At 46.5% G+C, this 14,857-nt stretch overlaps 1 protein-coding gene across 1 annotated transcript in view; it reads left to right on the forward strand.

The window, feature by feature from the left end:
- The window catches only part of Sh3rf3 (SH3 domain containing ring finger 3), a 340,679-nt gene that overhangs the window by 306,135 nt on the left and 19,687 nt on the right, over nucleotides 1-14,857 (forward strand). The gene's annotated exons all lie outside the window — the stretch shown is intronic.

Raw genomic sequence — 14,857 nt, forward strand, 5'->3', positions numbered from 1 at the left:
CGCAGTCCCCACAAAATTTGATCATGTCCTTTTACCAGTGCACATTTACCCAGTAAAGTAGATCCTTTGGGGGAATGCTGGAAGAAAGATTAACAATATAAAATTTTGGCATTGTTCCTGGGGTCCTTTCTCAAGGAAATCTTCCTCCCATTCATCTTGGGGATTCTGGGTGTATAAACTGGTTCAAGTCTGGGAATCGATTAAGAGGCTCTGACTCTCTGCTTTTTTGACTTATGCTCACTAGGCCTAGAACTCTTCTGCTTACACTAATCAGGTAAATTTAGTGGGCTGCTCTTCTGTTTCTCTTCTGTGGACAACATGATCAACTAGCCAAATGCTCAGGTTTCGGCACCAGTCAGCGCTTTCTGATTTGATTTCTGCACTGACTGCTATCTATTATAGTAACCATGCCCACTTTGTGTTTGGCAATTCAGAGCCACCCCTTGACCCCTATCACCCTGGGATCCAATTACTCCCAGGTTTCTCAACCCAAAGGCCACAGGTCCCACTGTAAAGGCTGGTCCACGGGGAAAAGCAATCACAGTGCTCTCCAATCATGCCAGGCTTTCTCCACACATTTATTTTTTACAGTCATCGTGAAAGGTGTGTCCTCTGGACCCTTCTGGGATGGGAGAAAGTATGAACATTTCAAATTTCTGATTACTGTGCAACTTGGAAACAGGAGGTACTTTGGAAGCAGTGGGGAAAGAACCCATCATTTTCCCAAGACTTACAGAAGTGGATGTTCACATTTGCTTCCCCTGAAATCGAGCTATTTAAACGACTCGACACCATAAAGAACCATAGCTTCTGATATTGATATTAGGAAAATACCAGGATCATTGGGAAAAATACCCCCAATAACACTGAGAGATGTGGAGGAACTGTCCATTTCTCAGCATGAATGGCTTATATCCTTTGTAGAACTCTCTGATTTCTTGAGATGGGCTTTTAGGCCTCTGAGAGCCAGAGGTGATGTAGACATGGTAGGGTATGCACATTCAGAGTGTTCTCTAAGAAAAAAAAAAGTCACCTGTACAAGCTATACCCAGCAAGAGGTCACTAGAAGACACAGGGACCCTCTGATCACAAGGGCTCCCATTCATGGAGCTCAGTACTGAAAAGAGAGATGTTAGCTGCATGAGCAGAACCACTGGAACCCACTAACCCAGCAGTCTTGTCTGCATGATTTCTAAAGGGGATCATTTCAGAGTCTGCTAACATACCTCCAGGGACAGTCAGCTCATTCCCTAAAGAGTTGCTTTTATGGCTGAACTATTGTCAAAAGGTTTATCTTGTGTTGACTCTAAATGTACAGAGTGAACACCTGTGCACTCATATACATACATTCACATGCATATAAGCATACAGTGTGTATAAATGCATACTCACATACATGCACAAATATACACAGCACACAAGCCTAGGCATATACACATACATGCAAATATCCATGTGTGTAAAGTAGGCCTACATATACATGTGCATACATCATGTTTTCAGTTGTTTATGCCTATACACTTATAAACAAATGAACTCATACACGGACTCACATACATACTACACATCATGCAGAATTTATCTACTTCTGTGAATTCTACCATATTATGATGCATTTCCCCTTTTAAAAATAATCCTTCTGATATTAGAAGTCATCCTCTCAAGACATTTTTTTAAAAGACTTTTTCTGCGGGTGAAGGTGTAGCTCAGTGGTAGAGTGCTCGTTTCACATGCGTGAGGCTCTGGGTTTGATCCCCAGCACTGAAAAAGAAAAAAAAAATACTTTTTTGAGTAATTAAAGGATTAGACTGAGGACTCAGATCCACTGATGATGGAGATGTAAAATGATGCAATCACTTAGGAAGGTAGGTTAGTAAATGTTTAAGAAGTTAAACATACTCACCTGTGACTCAGCCATCCACTGCTATTTACCCAGAAGAAATTGAAATGTATGCCTTTACAAAGACTGGCACGTAAATAATCAGAGGAGTTTTACTGGTGACAACTTCAAACTGGAAACAGCCTGTCAATTGACTAAAGAATTGAAACAATAGTGTGGCTCATCCATACAGTGGGACACAACTCAGCAATAACAAGAAATGAGGTGCTGATACACACAAAGATAGAGATGAAGCATGAAATCATTACGTAAACCAGACAAAAAAAAGAATGCATATTGGATGTGTCCATTGATATGAAATTTTGGAAAATATGAAGTAATGTATAATGACAGCTCAGTGATTTCTTGGGGATAGGGAGATTCGTGAGCAAAAAGTTGGTGGTAGAGGGAAAGCATGTCACAGGGATTGTGTGGTGGCTCAGGAGCATGCCTATGTCAAAAGTCGGTATCCAAAGTAGTTAAGACAACAAATTTACTTTCTTTAAAAAAGAAAAAAGAATGTAGCATACTTTTGTGAATATGCAGATTTTAGAGCCAGAAGACTGAGCATGATTTACATATTTATTTCAGATCAATATTTGAAATAGTACCTCTACTTTGATTTGATCTTACTCTACTGCTTCCCTTCCTGATCTGACCATTTCTGAGTCTGTCTTATATCATTCAGGGTAGCATATGAGAACCTTAAAACACTGCTTCATTTTTCATGCAAACATACCTCTTATGCCATTTAGACAGAGACTAATCCACACCCCTTCTCCCAGGATGCATTCTCATAGATCTACCACTGAGGTCTGCCATGGCAGATACAGAGAGACCCCTGGAGGGTTTCTTCCAAGAAGATAAATGTTTCGGCCCAGAAATGACACACATCCCATTGGCTCACAAGTTTTCCCCCAACTCATTGATAGAAATTGGGTACCTGGCCCAACTGGGCCCAGGTGGCTCAGAGTTACATCACAATGCAATTTTATGTACTTCTGTTTACAGACAAACCCACAAGATCCAAACAAGCAAATAGTAATAAGACTGGCATTCTCTGCGAATGCTGAAAAGCTTGGCCAGTATGTTTTTGACAAACTAAAGAACTCCCAGATCTCATGAAGAATAGCCAGAAAACCAACTTTGCCCTGGGAAGTAAGTCCATATTCCTCCAGTAGCTCAGATATGAAGTTGGGAGCCAGGTGTAGTCACCACAACCACAGGGAATCTTGGTTATGCTTCTGTGGAGGGTCTGTGCCTAGACAAGAATGGTTTTGAAGCATGTTCCAGGATGGAGAACCTATGGAAGATGTGCATGATTATCCTGCTCCTTGGAGTTGCTCAATGTTGGCCATTTTAATGGAAAGAATTGTGTGTTTGGGTTATAGTGAAGCCCCTCCCGGCCATGGGCAAGCACAGAGGTGTTATGATGAGGAAAGGCAAGCCTATATTCTCAACCATAAAGAAAGATTTCACCTGTTCCCTCTGTGGTGGTAGGGCCATGGCCAACAGGCTGAGAATACCTCTCATCTAAGGGCTCAGGGGTTTTTTCACCAAAGGGGAATAACAGGACTTCAGAATGACTATATTTCCTTGTTAAGAATATTAGGGCTGGAAAGCAGATCCACAGTGTGCAGTGCTGAGGATGAACGAGCCTAAGATCTTGCTGTCAGTCACCCGCTGACTCACACCCCGAATGTAAGATCAGCTCTTCCAGAACTTTGTTGGGTCACACGAAGTTCCTGTGATCTCTTGGTTCCCAGGATTCACTCTTTCCCTATTGCAAATCTGGGGAGACAACCCTGTGTTTAGGGCAGTTGCCCTCTACATATGTCCTGGCAGAAAGTTCTCAGGACATATGCTGGGGTGGGGTCTAGGCCCCACTCATTTGTTTTGTTACCCATTGACTTAACACTATTCATGAAGTGCCTCCTTTAAGCCCTGGCTCAGACAAGTTAGTCTGGAAGAGGACGAGCAGTTTCACCAAGCTCTGTGGAGGAGCTCAGACAGTGCCATGTACAGTGTTGTGAAAACCCAGAGAGGGAGCCCCTGAATGATTGATGCCTGGAGCAGCCAGGTTGTGTGTGGGGGTGAAGGCACCTGTGACCTCGCCTAGTATGACCCATGCTGGTGGAGCAGGGGTCTTGAAGAGATGTCCAGAAGTGGAGGTCTGAGCCAGGGCACCCAGCTCTGTAGACTGCACCTTAGACCCTTGGCAGAAATACCTTCATTCTGAATAGAGAAAAGTTCAACAGGCAAATGGTACTGACATTTCATTCCTCTTGGCCGATAAGAAATCACTTCCGTTGCCTAAGGCAGAATCATTGACAAAAGTCATCATAGGAATAGCTCATGTGGGGTCAGGAGCTGCTGTACTTTGTGGGTGAGAGGGCCGCCACACATGTTACCAGAACAGATGCTGGGATGGGTGCTAAGACCCTTCTTTTTTTACTCTCCCCTCACTGACTCAGCCTTTATATCATGTCCTCAGTAGAAAATGGTCCCAAGTGTTTAATCACAGGAGATAAGCTAAATGCAAAGTCCAAGGATAAGTCATCTGGCTCTTGCACGGAGCACATCTTGTTAAACCTTTCCCCCATTCTTCTTTGCTAAGACTGTTTATTCAGCCACAGGGAAAGTACACATTGGACCTTTCTGCAGAAGCTAGGAGCTATCTGGATGGCAGTCCATGTAATTTGGTCTGAGAGGTATGCCACTTGCTCCCAGGATTATACTAGTGACTCAGGGAAAAGCAGACAGGCCCCTGGACTGGGTGAACGTGTAGACGGGTGCACACCTGGATTCTGACATCTCAGTATCTTTCCAGTTCTTGCTCTCGCTAATGATTTTTATCTGATAATAACAACCACATGTGACTCCACGGTGGTGAATCCTTAGACAAGGAGAAAAGACCAAAGCAGGGCAATTATTTAGGGAGGTACTACCTGGACAGGGTTCTGGGCTGTCTCAGTGAGTGTCAGCAGGAGAGGACCCCCTGAGTTCTTCCTCACCTGCGTCTCTGATGTGGTCTCTCTAGGTTGTGTGTGCATCCCTTGTTTCCTGGAAGCAGTCTGCCTTGAGAACCAGACAAAGGCAGGAAGAAAATCCAACGGATCCCACGGAGCTGGCAGGGCCACCTGGCAATGCCTGGCATGTCATGTACCAGCAATAAGTGCTAATGGAAATAATAGCTTCGATTCGTTTCAGAAATCCTGGCCCCATGCACGGAGCCTGCTGCTTCTCCCGTGTGTAACTGAACCGACCTGCTGCTGCCTTGCTGGTTGGAGGAAGTGATTTCCATCCATCTGTTTCATTTTTAAGAAATATTCAGGCACACCTGACTAAATAAGAATGTGTTCAGTCTCTCTGGTTCCATTCCAGGCATCTTTCGGAAGGATGCCAGATTTTACAAGACTGCATTTGAATGCATTTCATTTAATCTAATAATTTACAGAGGCACTGTATTTGTTCTACAGAAAACAAGCCAGAGGCCTGGTGGTGATCGAAACACAAAGCAAAGTTATCCTGATGGGAAAACACTGTCCCATAGCCCAGACACATCATTGAGCAAGCAGGGCTTCTTATTTGTATTCATCCTGCCTTTTGCCCTAATCTCCTTTGAAACAATTTTAAAGAAATTAATTTTATGCTATAAATTCTACTGGGTTAGCAGGGCCTTTCTTACCTTAGTGACAAGATAATGGCGTTGGGGCAAGGGATCGAGAGAACAGCGAAAGGCATTGCTCCTGCTTCTCAGATGCTGAGTCCAAAAGAATTTGCAGAGAACTGAAACCTCAGCATTTTAATCCTCCCTCATTTAACAGTATTAGACCAAATGGATAGACTCTGTCGTACTCTGTGAGAGACTTTTCCTAAGGAAAGGAAAAGAAAGCTCCACACTTGGGCAAATAAGCAACCCCCAGGGTCTGGTCTGGACGTGATTTCATGCCTGGGTACCTCTGAGAACTTGGAACTGACCCCACGCCTTGCCTGAATGGGACATATCCCTGGCCATGGGCAGCTTTACAAATTATGAAAAATTTTGAAATGCAAGTTGACATCATGCTCAGAATACAGAGATTTCTGGGCCCACTATTATTTGTTTGTTTGTTTTGTACTGGGAATTAAACCCAGGGCACTTTACCACCAAGCTAAGCCCCCAGTCCTTTAAGAAAAATTTTTTAAATTTTTATTTGTTCTTTTTAAATTATACTTCCCCTCGACACACCCCCGGGGATTGAACTCACGGTCACTTAATCACACTAAGCCACATCCTTAGCCCTATTTTGTATTTTATTTACAGACAGGGTCTCACTGAGTTGAGCGCCTCACTGTTTCTGAGGCTGGCTTTAAACTCGCAATCCTCCTGCCTCAGCCTCCCAAGCCCCTGGGACTATAAGTGAGCGCCACCACTCCCAGATAATTAAACATAATTTTGAAAATAGGGTCTCACTAGTTGCTGAGGCTGACCTTGAACATGCGATCCTCCTAGTTTGGCCACCCAAGTTACTGGGATTACAGGTTCACGCCTCCACGCCCTTTAGCCAAGTTAGCTCTTAGCCCTGGATACAGGACAAAACGGTTAAGGTCTGAACCCTCACAGTCCATTGTAGCAAGCGCATAAGATAGAGTAGTCCTCCTTATACGCGAGGGCTACATTCCAAGATTTCATGTGGGTGCATGGATAGTTGCAAACCCTATATGATAGTATGTTTCTCCTATACATGAATTCCTATGATAAAGTTCAGTTCATAAATTAGGCACAGTAAGAGATTAACAAAAATAAGTAATAGGGAAGCTTATTTCTAGAATTTTCCAGATATAACACTTTCAGGTTACAGTTCACCATGGATAATTGAATCCATGCAAGGGGACACAGTAGTGGAGAGAAAGGAGAAATAACTTCTTAAATACTAGTCAAGGTGTCAGGGATGGTTTCCAAAAGCAACCAAAACTTGAACGAGTCTCTTGGGAGAACTGGAGGAGGACTTGCTCTCGGCTGGAAGGAGGAGAGGATGAGCTAGTGTCCTGCTGCAGCTGCCCAGGCTGGCCCACCTGCTCCTCAACTCAAATAGCCTGGCTGAGTGGCCCCTGAGCCTCCTGGATACATCCACCACCATAGGCCCAGGGGGTCCTTTTCCTGGGGCGTCTTTCTGTCCCTCAGCCCTTCAGCAGGGCTGTCGTTACTCCTCAGGTGACCCACCCCTCACAGGCAGAAAGTCACTAGACACCATCCTTGTCCTGTGGAGCTGGAGGTCAGTGTGGGTTTGACAGGGGCTCCAGGGCCGGAGACTCTTCATGCCTCAGGCTTCCTCAGCTTTGGCTGGGGTGACTGGTGGCTTCCATTTGATGTGCAGCACTGCTGGGCAGGACCGGGAGGTGGGGATGGCATGTTTGTCGGCGGCTGTTATTCAAGATAGGAAGAAGGGCACAGGCTGTGAGACTGACAATTGTGTATCAGGTGAGAAAAGAAAGTCCTATGGGCCGTTTAGGCTGCAAGGGTGAGCTACTCACGTGCCCCAGAGCGCTAGGGGTAGGGGGCTGTCCATAGGGTATGCTGCTCAGGAAAAACATGGCACAATTAGGAGTAGGACATATCGCTCTGGGGACCTGTGACAGTAATGCATGACACCTTTGAATGGGTGTGAGTACAGAATAGCAACTGGGTTCACAGGCCGCAGGCTTATGGGTCATCTGCACTTCAGACCGGCCCAGGCTCAGGCATTCTGGAAACTTCCCACTGCCTTTCTCCAAGGTGTCACACACTTCTCTGCCATCATGGGAAATAGTGGACAGGTCCAGGTGGCTCTGATAAACTATGGTTCCATACTCTCGGACACAGGGATCGATAGCTTAGACACTAGTTCAAATTAGCCACTATTCCAAAGCTCCAGCCTGCCCATGCAGCCCCAGGAAGGGCAGCAGCCCCATCCCCAGATCCCATTCAGTGTGATCTGTAAATCTCCAAGGGATCATCCTGCCTGCTAAGTGGACGCTGTCACTCCTCCGTCTCCTCATCCCCAAGGGCAATGCACACAAAGTGGCCGCTGGTCCAGCTGCCTCCCAAGGGCCATTCAGAACTCTACCTGCAGCTTCTCAGGTCTTTAGGAACAGCTGGGAGAGAAACAGGATGCTGAGAAGCAGCCCAGGTGTAGCTGGTCCACCCAGGCAACTCTGCTTCTGTGATTGACCGTACCACAAAACAAGGGGGACAAGGCAGAGCCTGGCACCTACCATAACCAGGGCTTCTCAACCTTGGCACAATTCTAACCAGATAATTCTTGTTGTGGGAGAATGTCCTGTGCATAGTAGGATGTTGCACAGCACCCTGGATTTCTATCTGCTAGATGCCAACAGTATGCTGCTGCTGTGACAACTCAGAATATGTCTACATGGCCAAATGTCCACCGGGGGGCAAAATCATGCAGGTTGAGAACTGCAGGTATGTAAACCAGCCGTGTCTCTAAAACCACGCGGAGTGGGCCCTCGAACCCACCGTGCCCACAGCAATGTTGGCATTGATTATCTTGGGCCAGTAATCATTTTCCAAATCTTTAGCATCCTATCTTCTTTGAAAATAAAATTCAAAAAAACCTGTAGTAAAATTTAGCTTGTTAGAACTTATTCGTTGTGCTTAACTGAAACTTTATGCCCACAGATGAATGAGTTCTGGAGGTCTGCTGTATCACATTGTACCTGAGGTCAGCAATGCTGTATTGTGTATTTAGAGATGTTTTGGGATGGCAGAGCTCAGGCTAAGTATTCTTACCAAAATAAAATCGAAGAAAAATTAGCTCATTAGCATAAGACTGAAGACTGGAGAAGACCCTGCGGGAGAGAGACTCTCCTTCTGCTCCAGGGAGGTGGGGCTGCAGCTCCGTGGTCGAGTGCTGGCCTGCCTTCGGCCTCAGCTCCCCTGAGTTGTTCAAGTCAGCCTCATTCACACCAAGCATGCTCACGTCCAACCCCAGAGAGCAGTGGGGGGCTTGCACAGTGCCACAGGGACTCAGGTTGAAGGTGGAACGAGATGACGTTATGTGGATGGCTTTAACACGTATGACAGGACCCACAGTGAGGTACGAAGTAACGCCATGTTGAGACACTGAGTGGCCCAAAGGTGAGGTACTGGGTCATCCAAAGTCATACTGGGTACCCCAAAGTGAGATATTGGTATAACACTCTTCAGACAGTTCAGACAGCGAAGTCTAATGCACAAACTATTCGGACTTTCAGGTTGAGCTGGGCCTACTATGTCAAAGACTAAGAGGTACTGATCTAATAAATTCATATATATATATATATATATATATATATATATATATATATATATAAGTTATAGGTAAATACAGTGTCTTTATTTTGCTTTATGTGGTGCTGAGAATCAAACCCAGTGCCTCACCTAGGCGTGTGGCTCTACCTCTGAGCCATGACCCCAGCCCCGGATCTAACAAATTCTGAAGAGTTCTCAGGGTCTCCATGAGCCTCCAAGAGGGTGATTGTGAAGAGATCGACTCTAAGTGACCATGAGACTTGGGGGACCATGGAAGCCCTTGACGCTCACACCCCTTACCCCTCTGGCTGCACAACACTCACACAGTGACTATTAGGACCTCTGACCCAAGGGGGAGAAAATTGCTCCCTCCTCCCCCACGAAGGCACAGACTTCACACCCAGAGACCACACCTGTTCAGCCCTGGTCCTTGGAGGATGCCCCTTTCTTGTCCCCCCACACCCTTCCTGAAACCCCTAAAAGGAAAACAGAGAGTCCTCCTAATTAAAATGATGAGCCTCATGGCTCCTGTCTTAGTCCCTTCTAGCTGTTGTAACAAAATAACATCAGCTGGATGGCTCATCAAAAGCAGAAATCAATTGCCCACAGTTCTAAAGGCAGCACGTCCAAGATCAGCAGACTCCGAGTTCAGGGAGGGGCCCGTTCCTGGTTCATGGTTGGTGCCTTTTAGCTGTGTCTTCACATGGTGGTAGGGGTGACCAGACTCCCTCAGGTCTCTTTGTGAAGGACACTAATCCTGGTCACGTGGTCTCTCCCTCATAACCTAATCACCTCCCACACCATCACACTGGGAGTTGGGATTAACCATGAATTTTTTTTTTTTTAAGAGAGAGGGAGAGAGAGAGAATTTTAATATTTATTTTTCAGTTCTCGGTGGACACAACATCTTTATCTTTGTATGTGGTGCTGAGGATCGAACCCGGGCCGCACACATGCCAGGCGAGCGCGCTACCGCTTGAGCCACATCCCTATCCCCTTAACCATGAATTTTGAGGGAATACAAACTCAGTAGATGCTCCACAGCGGCTTGTTGGGAATGGACGCAGAGGAAACCTCCCCTCTGCTGGCCGATTTCTGCACACAGTGCCTCTTCAGCTGTCATGTTGATACTGAAGTATTACAGGAATGATCACAAGGCTGAGACCCTGAGAAGAAGGTCCCCTAAGTGTGCCATTTACCACAGGGAGGAAAGAGCCTCCAAGGGCTCTGCGTTCCACAAGAGGAGTCGACAGCTGATGGGAGGCCACTTCTCGGGCAAGCCATTTAAATGCTTTTGATGACCTAATGGACTTGTTAAGTCGCACATTTCCATTGCTGCACTTTCTGTCCTTCTCTCCCTCTCAGTTCCCATAAAGCTGTCTGGCCGTCTCTCTTAGACTTTCAAACTTGCATGGTTTGGATTCCCTGGGCTGTCTGAAATATGGGTCCTTTGAGTAAAATCTTTCGACCTCGATTCCCAGTTATGTTTTAAACTTGAGACCAGACCTTCTAGTTCCAAACTTGCCCCATCAGTGTGAAATGTTATCTTGTTGGTTTTATGACTCTGCTGTTTGGTTTGATTGCATTAGATTATCAAGTAAAAACATACTTGAAGTTCAAGTCTTGACATCTTTCCTTGCAGAATGCTTCTCATGTATTATTTGGATGCCTGTGTGCGTTCAATTAGACATGTTTCCAATATTTCTGTAAACTTTCTCCCAAAAAAGTCAGTTGGGACATGCTTTCATGTTCCTGTCTCACATTTGTTCATTAAAAAATGCTGCGTATAGCTGGGGATGGTGGCGGCAAGTGCCTGTCATCCCAGTGACTCTGGAGGCTGAAGCAGGAGGATAGCAAGTTTGAGGCCAGCCTCAGCAACTTTGTGAGACCCTGTCTCAAAAAAGGCCAGAACCCTTCCTGAAATCCCTAAAAGGAGAACAGAGAGTCCTCCTAATTAAAATGATTAACTCAAGGGTAGAATGCCCTTAGTTTCAACCCCCAGCATCCTTTAAAATGCTGTGTGTAAGAGAGAGTCTGAAGCTTATAAATAAGATCCTTGTAATTAAAGTCAGTGACAGTGATAGTCTCACCGTAGCAGTGTCATCTGGCACTGGGATATCTCATGGAAGGTGAAAATGAAATCTCCAGTTATTCCTGCTGCATAACAATTCACCCTAATCCTTTGAGGGTTTAAAACTTCAATCGCTTTGTCGTGTTCATGGTTTCTAGGGGTTCTAGCATTTGGATGGGAATGGCAGGGTGGCTTTCTCTACCCCGTCATGTCCAGGCCTCAGCTGAGAGGACTTGTAGGCTGAGGATGATTTGCAAGCAGGGGCCAGGGCCACTGGAGACGTGTTTGCTTGTGTGTTTGGCAGTTGATGCTGGCTGTGGTCTGGAACCTCACCTACACGGGCCTCCCCCATGGGTTTGTAGCTTGGGCTTCCTCACAGCATGGCAGCTGGGTTCTGAGAGTGAGCTCAGGGCTGCTCTGGGTCCATCCAATAGCCATAAAACTGTTTCCACTGGGTTGAAACCATGGAGGCTGTTACAAAGGTCTCCCTGGCACACTTAGCCAGGGGAGCACCAAAGTACTGTCTTAGGAGGTGAGTAGGTGAGGAGACAGTGTTACATAGTTAGAAAAGGCAATTTGCCATGTTATCAAAGCTTCCCTCCTAGCTCTGTGTCTGTCATTGTTTCCTTGAGTTCAGGTAGAGTATTTAATATCTTATTAATTACAGTTCCTCTGTCTTGGTACTATTTAATGAAGTGGGAAAATACATTCTATTCTCTTTGTTCTCCCTGGGGGGCCTTGCTTTCCAGCATCCACCCGTGATCTAGCCTGGGGCAGTGCCAGACATGGCCATGCAGGACTCTGCAGCGGACAAATAGGGAGGCCTAGCCTAGTCAGTGCTGCCCACCCACACACTGGGCAGAGCCCTGCGCTTAGTCCCCTCTTTTTTCAAATGAATTAAACAACCAGTTTCTTAATGTCAGGGAAGGGGCGTGAATTGCATTGTGAATCTGCTAAAGGTCGTGTGTCCTTACCACTCCCAACTTGACGATCCCACAGGGCATCCCAAGGCTTGTGCTCACTCAGAGACAATATCCTCACAATCACCTCTTAGAGGTTCATAGAAAGCCCAGGATCTCTTCAGAGTTTGTTTGAAAGACCAGGATCACTTGGTCTTTGACAGCCCGGCTTAACTGGAAAGTCCAAATGGTGTATGTTTTATACGCTATTGTATGAAGTCACAGAACCAAGGTCACAAAGGACGTGGGCACCAGAATCCCTTCTGCCTCACCCAGAGTGGCCGAGGAGCATCCCAGTGGGGTCATGCATCAGCTGTCACTCGGATATTTTCACTGGATATGTGCCGCAGTCTGGCTGGGCACAAAATCACGAGCCACTCAAGCAGGAACAAACTTTATTTTTGAAACTGCCGCCAGTGCCCCGTATGCTCCCAGGAAGATTGCCGACCCACCCACGTGGTGTTCTCCCGGACCCCAACCGGAAGGAAGTCCCTCCTCCGGAATTCCCTCCTACCGCACTTCCCCAACCAATGGGAACGCTCCAGGAGTCCCGTAGCCGGCCGAGGCGGACAGCAGGAGTCCAATATCCAATTGAATGCGCATCTTAACATAATCATATCATCTCAATGGCTAGCTGGCGTCACCTTTCAACCAAAACTGCCCTGCGTCATATTACTTGGCTGTAGCTCTTAGCAGATACGGAGGTTTGGACCCCACATCCTGGGTGCCTTCAGACTTCTGTCCTCTGTTAGGGAGGAGGAGGAGGAGGTGAAGCAGCATTCCTGTGGGAGGACATGGAGACCATGCTGGCCCCGTCCTGGCCTCGCTCCCCTCCTTGGCCCCTGCATCCCCTGGACTCTCCTAACCACGCACCTAGGACGAGGACCAAGGACACTCTTACTTTCAGCTTCCGTTAGCTGGGGCTGGGCAGAAGGGAACTCCTCGGGACATCTTTTGGTGGTTTTATTGGTACGATTTCTGTGTTAAAAGACTTTAAATGAAGCTGCAGATGAAAGACCAAGAGCTCATCTGAGACGCTGGATTAGAAATGCTCCTACCACAAGCAGAACTGAAGAGCCAATCCTGTTAGTGGCTTCAGGCAGGGACACCCCAACAGGACGGAGGGACGGGGGTTCTGAAGAGCACGTCCACCTGGGTGCTGGCAGAAGAGCCCAGTAGCTGATCAGACAGGCAGGAGAAGGTGCCCTAGTACAAGAAATCTGAAATTCCCAGTGGGGAGTGACAGATGCCAGTTCCTTTGGCAAGGGCCCAGCCAGTGGGTGTACCCCATGTCTCAGGGTTCCAGGCACTGTGTTGTCACCAGACTCACCAGGGCGGCTGACAGCAGAGCACCCGGTGCCTTTCACCCTGCAAACTGAGTTTGAACAAAATATGGAAAGACGACATGTTAATTGTGCCATGCTTTTCAGTGTTCCTTCTTGTAGGTCAGAGACTGGTGTGTTACTTCAGGTTCAGAGCTTCGGAGACATTTTCAGGAATCGGTCCAGACTGGGCTGTTTTGGGGGTTCCGAGAACATTCTGAGCCCTAGAGGTTTCCAGAAGACCAAAGACAAGTAGTCTATTCAGTCCTATTCACCTCATCCTTACAGGTTGATTAAATTGATATCACAGGGCTCAGGATGTTGTGAGACCCTGGATTTCAACCTCAGCACCACAAAAAAAAAAAAAAAATGTAAGGAAGATAAAATTAAAGTTTAATAAGATAAACTAGACATGCTGTAATTCCTCTGATGAGGCTTGTACTGACAGGAAATGAGGGCTGACTGAGGTGCCAGATGCATGGGTGAAGAGCTCTGGCATGGATCACTTGTGACCTAAGTCTCAGGGGTCCTGTCTTGAGAGTGGACTGTGTACCAGACACTTTTCCGCACACAGGGCTCAGTAATCTCCCTACCACACTGTGAAAGCTACTTTCAAAATGTTCTCCTAAAGCAGGCTGGGAAAGGGGGGTGCTAGCCCGTGTCATAGGTGGATGAGTAACTGGCCAGCATTGGCACAGAACCCCTGCTAGAGTTTTGGAATCATCCGTGTAAACACCTCAGTGCCCACCCGTGAATTGACTTATGAGAAAATCTGAACAGTGCATTAGAGGGGTGTCATCCATTTGCTGAATGCCTGCTACCATTTGGATATGGGTTGAGAATGTCCCCCCAAAGCCTCATGGGCTGGAAGTGTGGTCCCAGTGTAGCAATGTTGAATTGATGGGATCTTTAAGAGGTGGGGCCTAGAGGAAGATGGTTAGGTCATTGGGGATGCTGCCCTCAGAAGGAATCAGTACGGTCTTTGAGAGATCCTAATTAATTCCCATGAGATCAAGTCATAAAAAAGAGTAAGCCTGGCCTTTGGATTTCCCTTGCTTTTTATCTTGGCACATGACTTCTCCCTCATAAACAAACTTTCACTATGATGCCGTCTTCCATGTAGTGAGGCAGAACTATCTGATGGGGCCAGCTGATCCTTCAGCCTCCCACACTGGAAGCTAAATAAACATCTTTTCTTTATACATTTCCTAGCCTCAAGTATTTTGTGATAGCAGTACCAAATGGCAATGCCATCCTGGGACTCATGCACTGTCTTATTTAGTTCTCAGGACAACACAACAGAACCACAGTTAAAATTTGGATTCAACAAGTCCTGGGTTTAAGTCCAGATTG

Source organism: Marmota monax, unplaced genomic scaffold, assembly GCF_021218885.2.
Source record: "Marmota monax isolate L192 unplaced genomic scaffold, Marmota_monax_Labrador192_F-V1.1 WCK01_AAM20220418_F8-fsc00204, whole genome shotgun sequence".
Lineage (NCBI taxonomy): Eukaryota > Metazoa > Chordata > Mammalia > Rodentia > Sciuridae > Marmota > Marmota monax.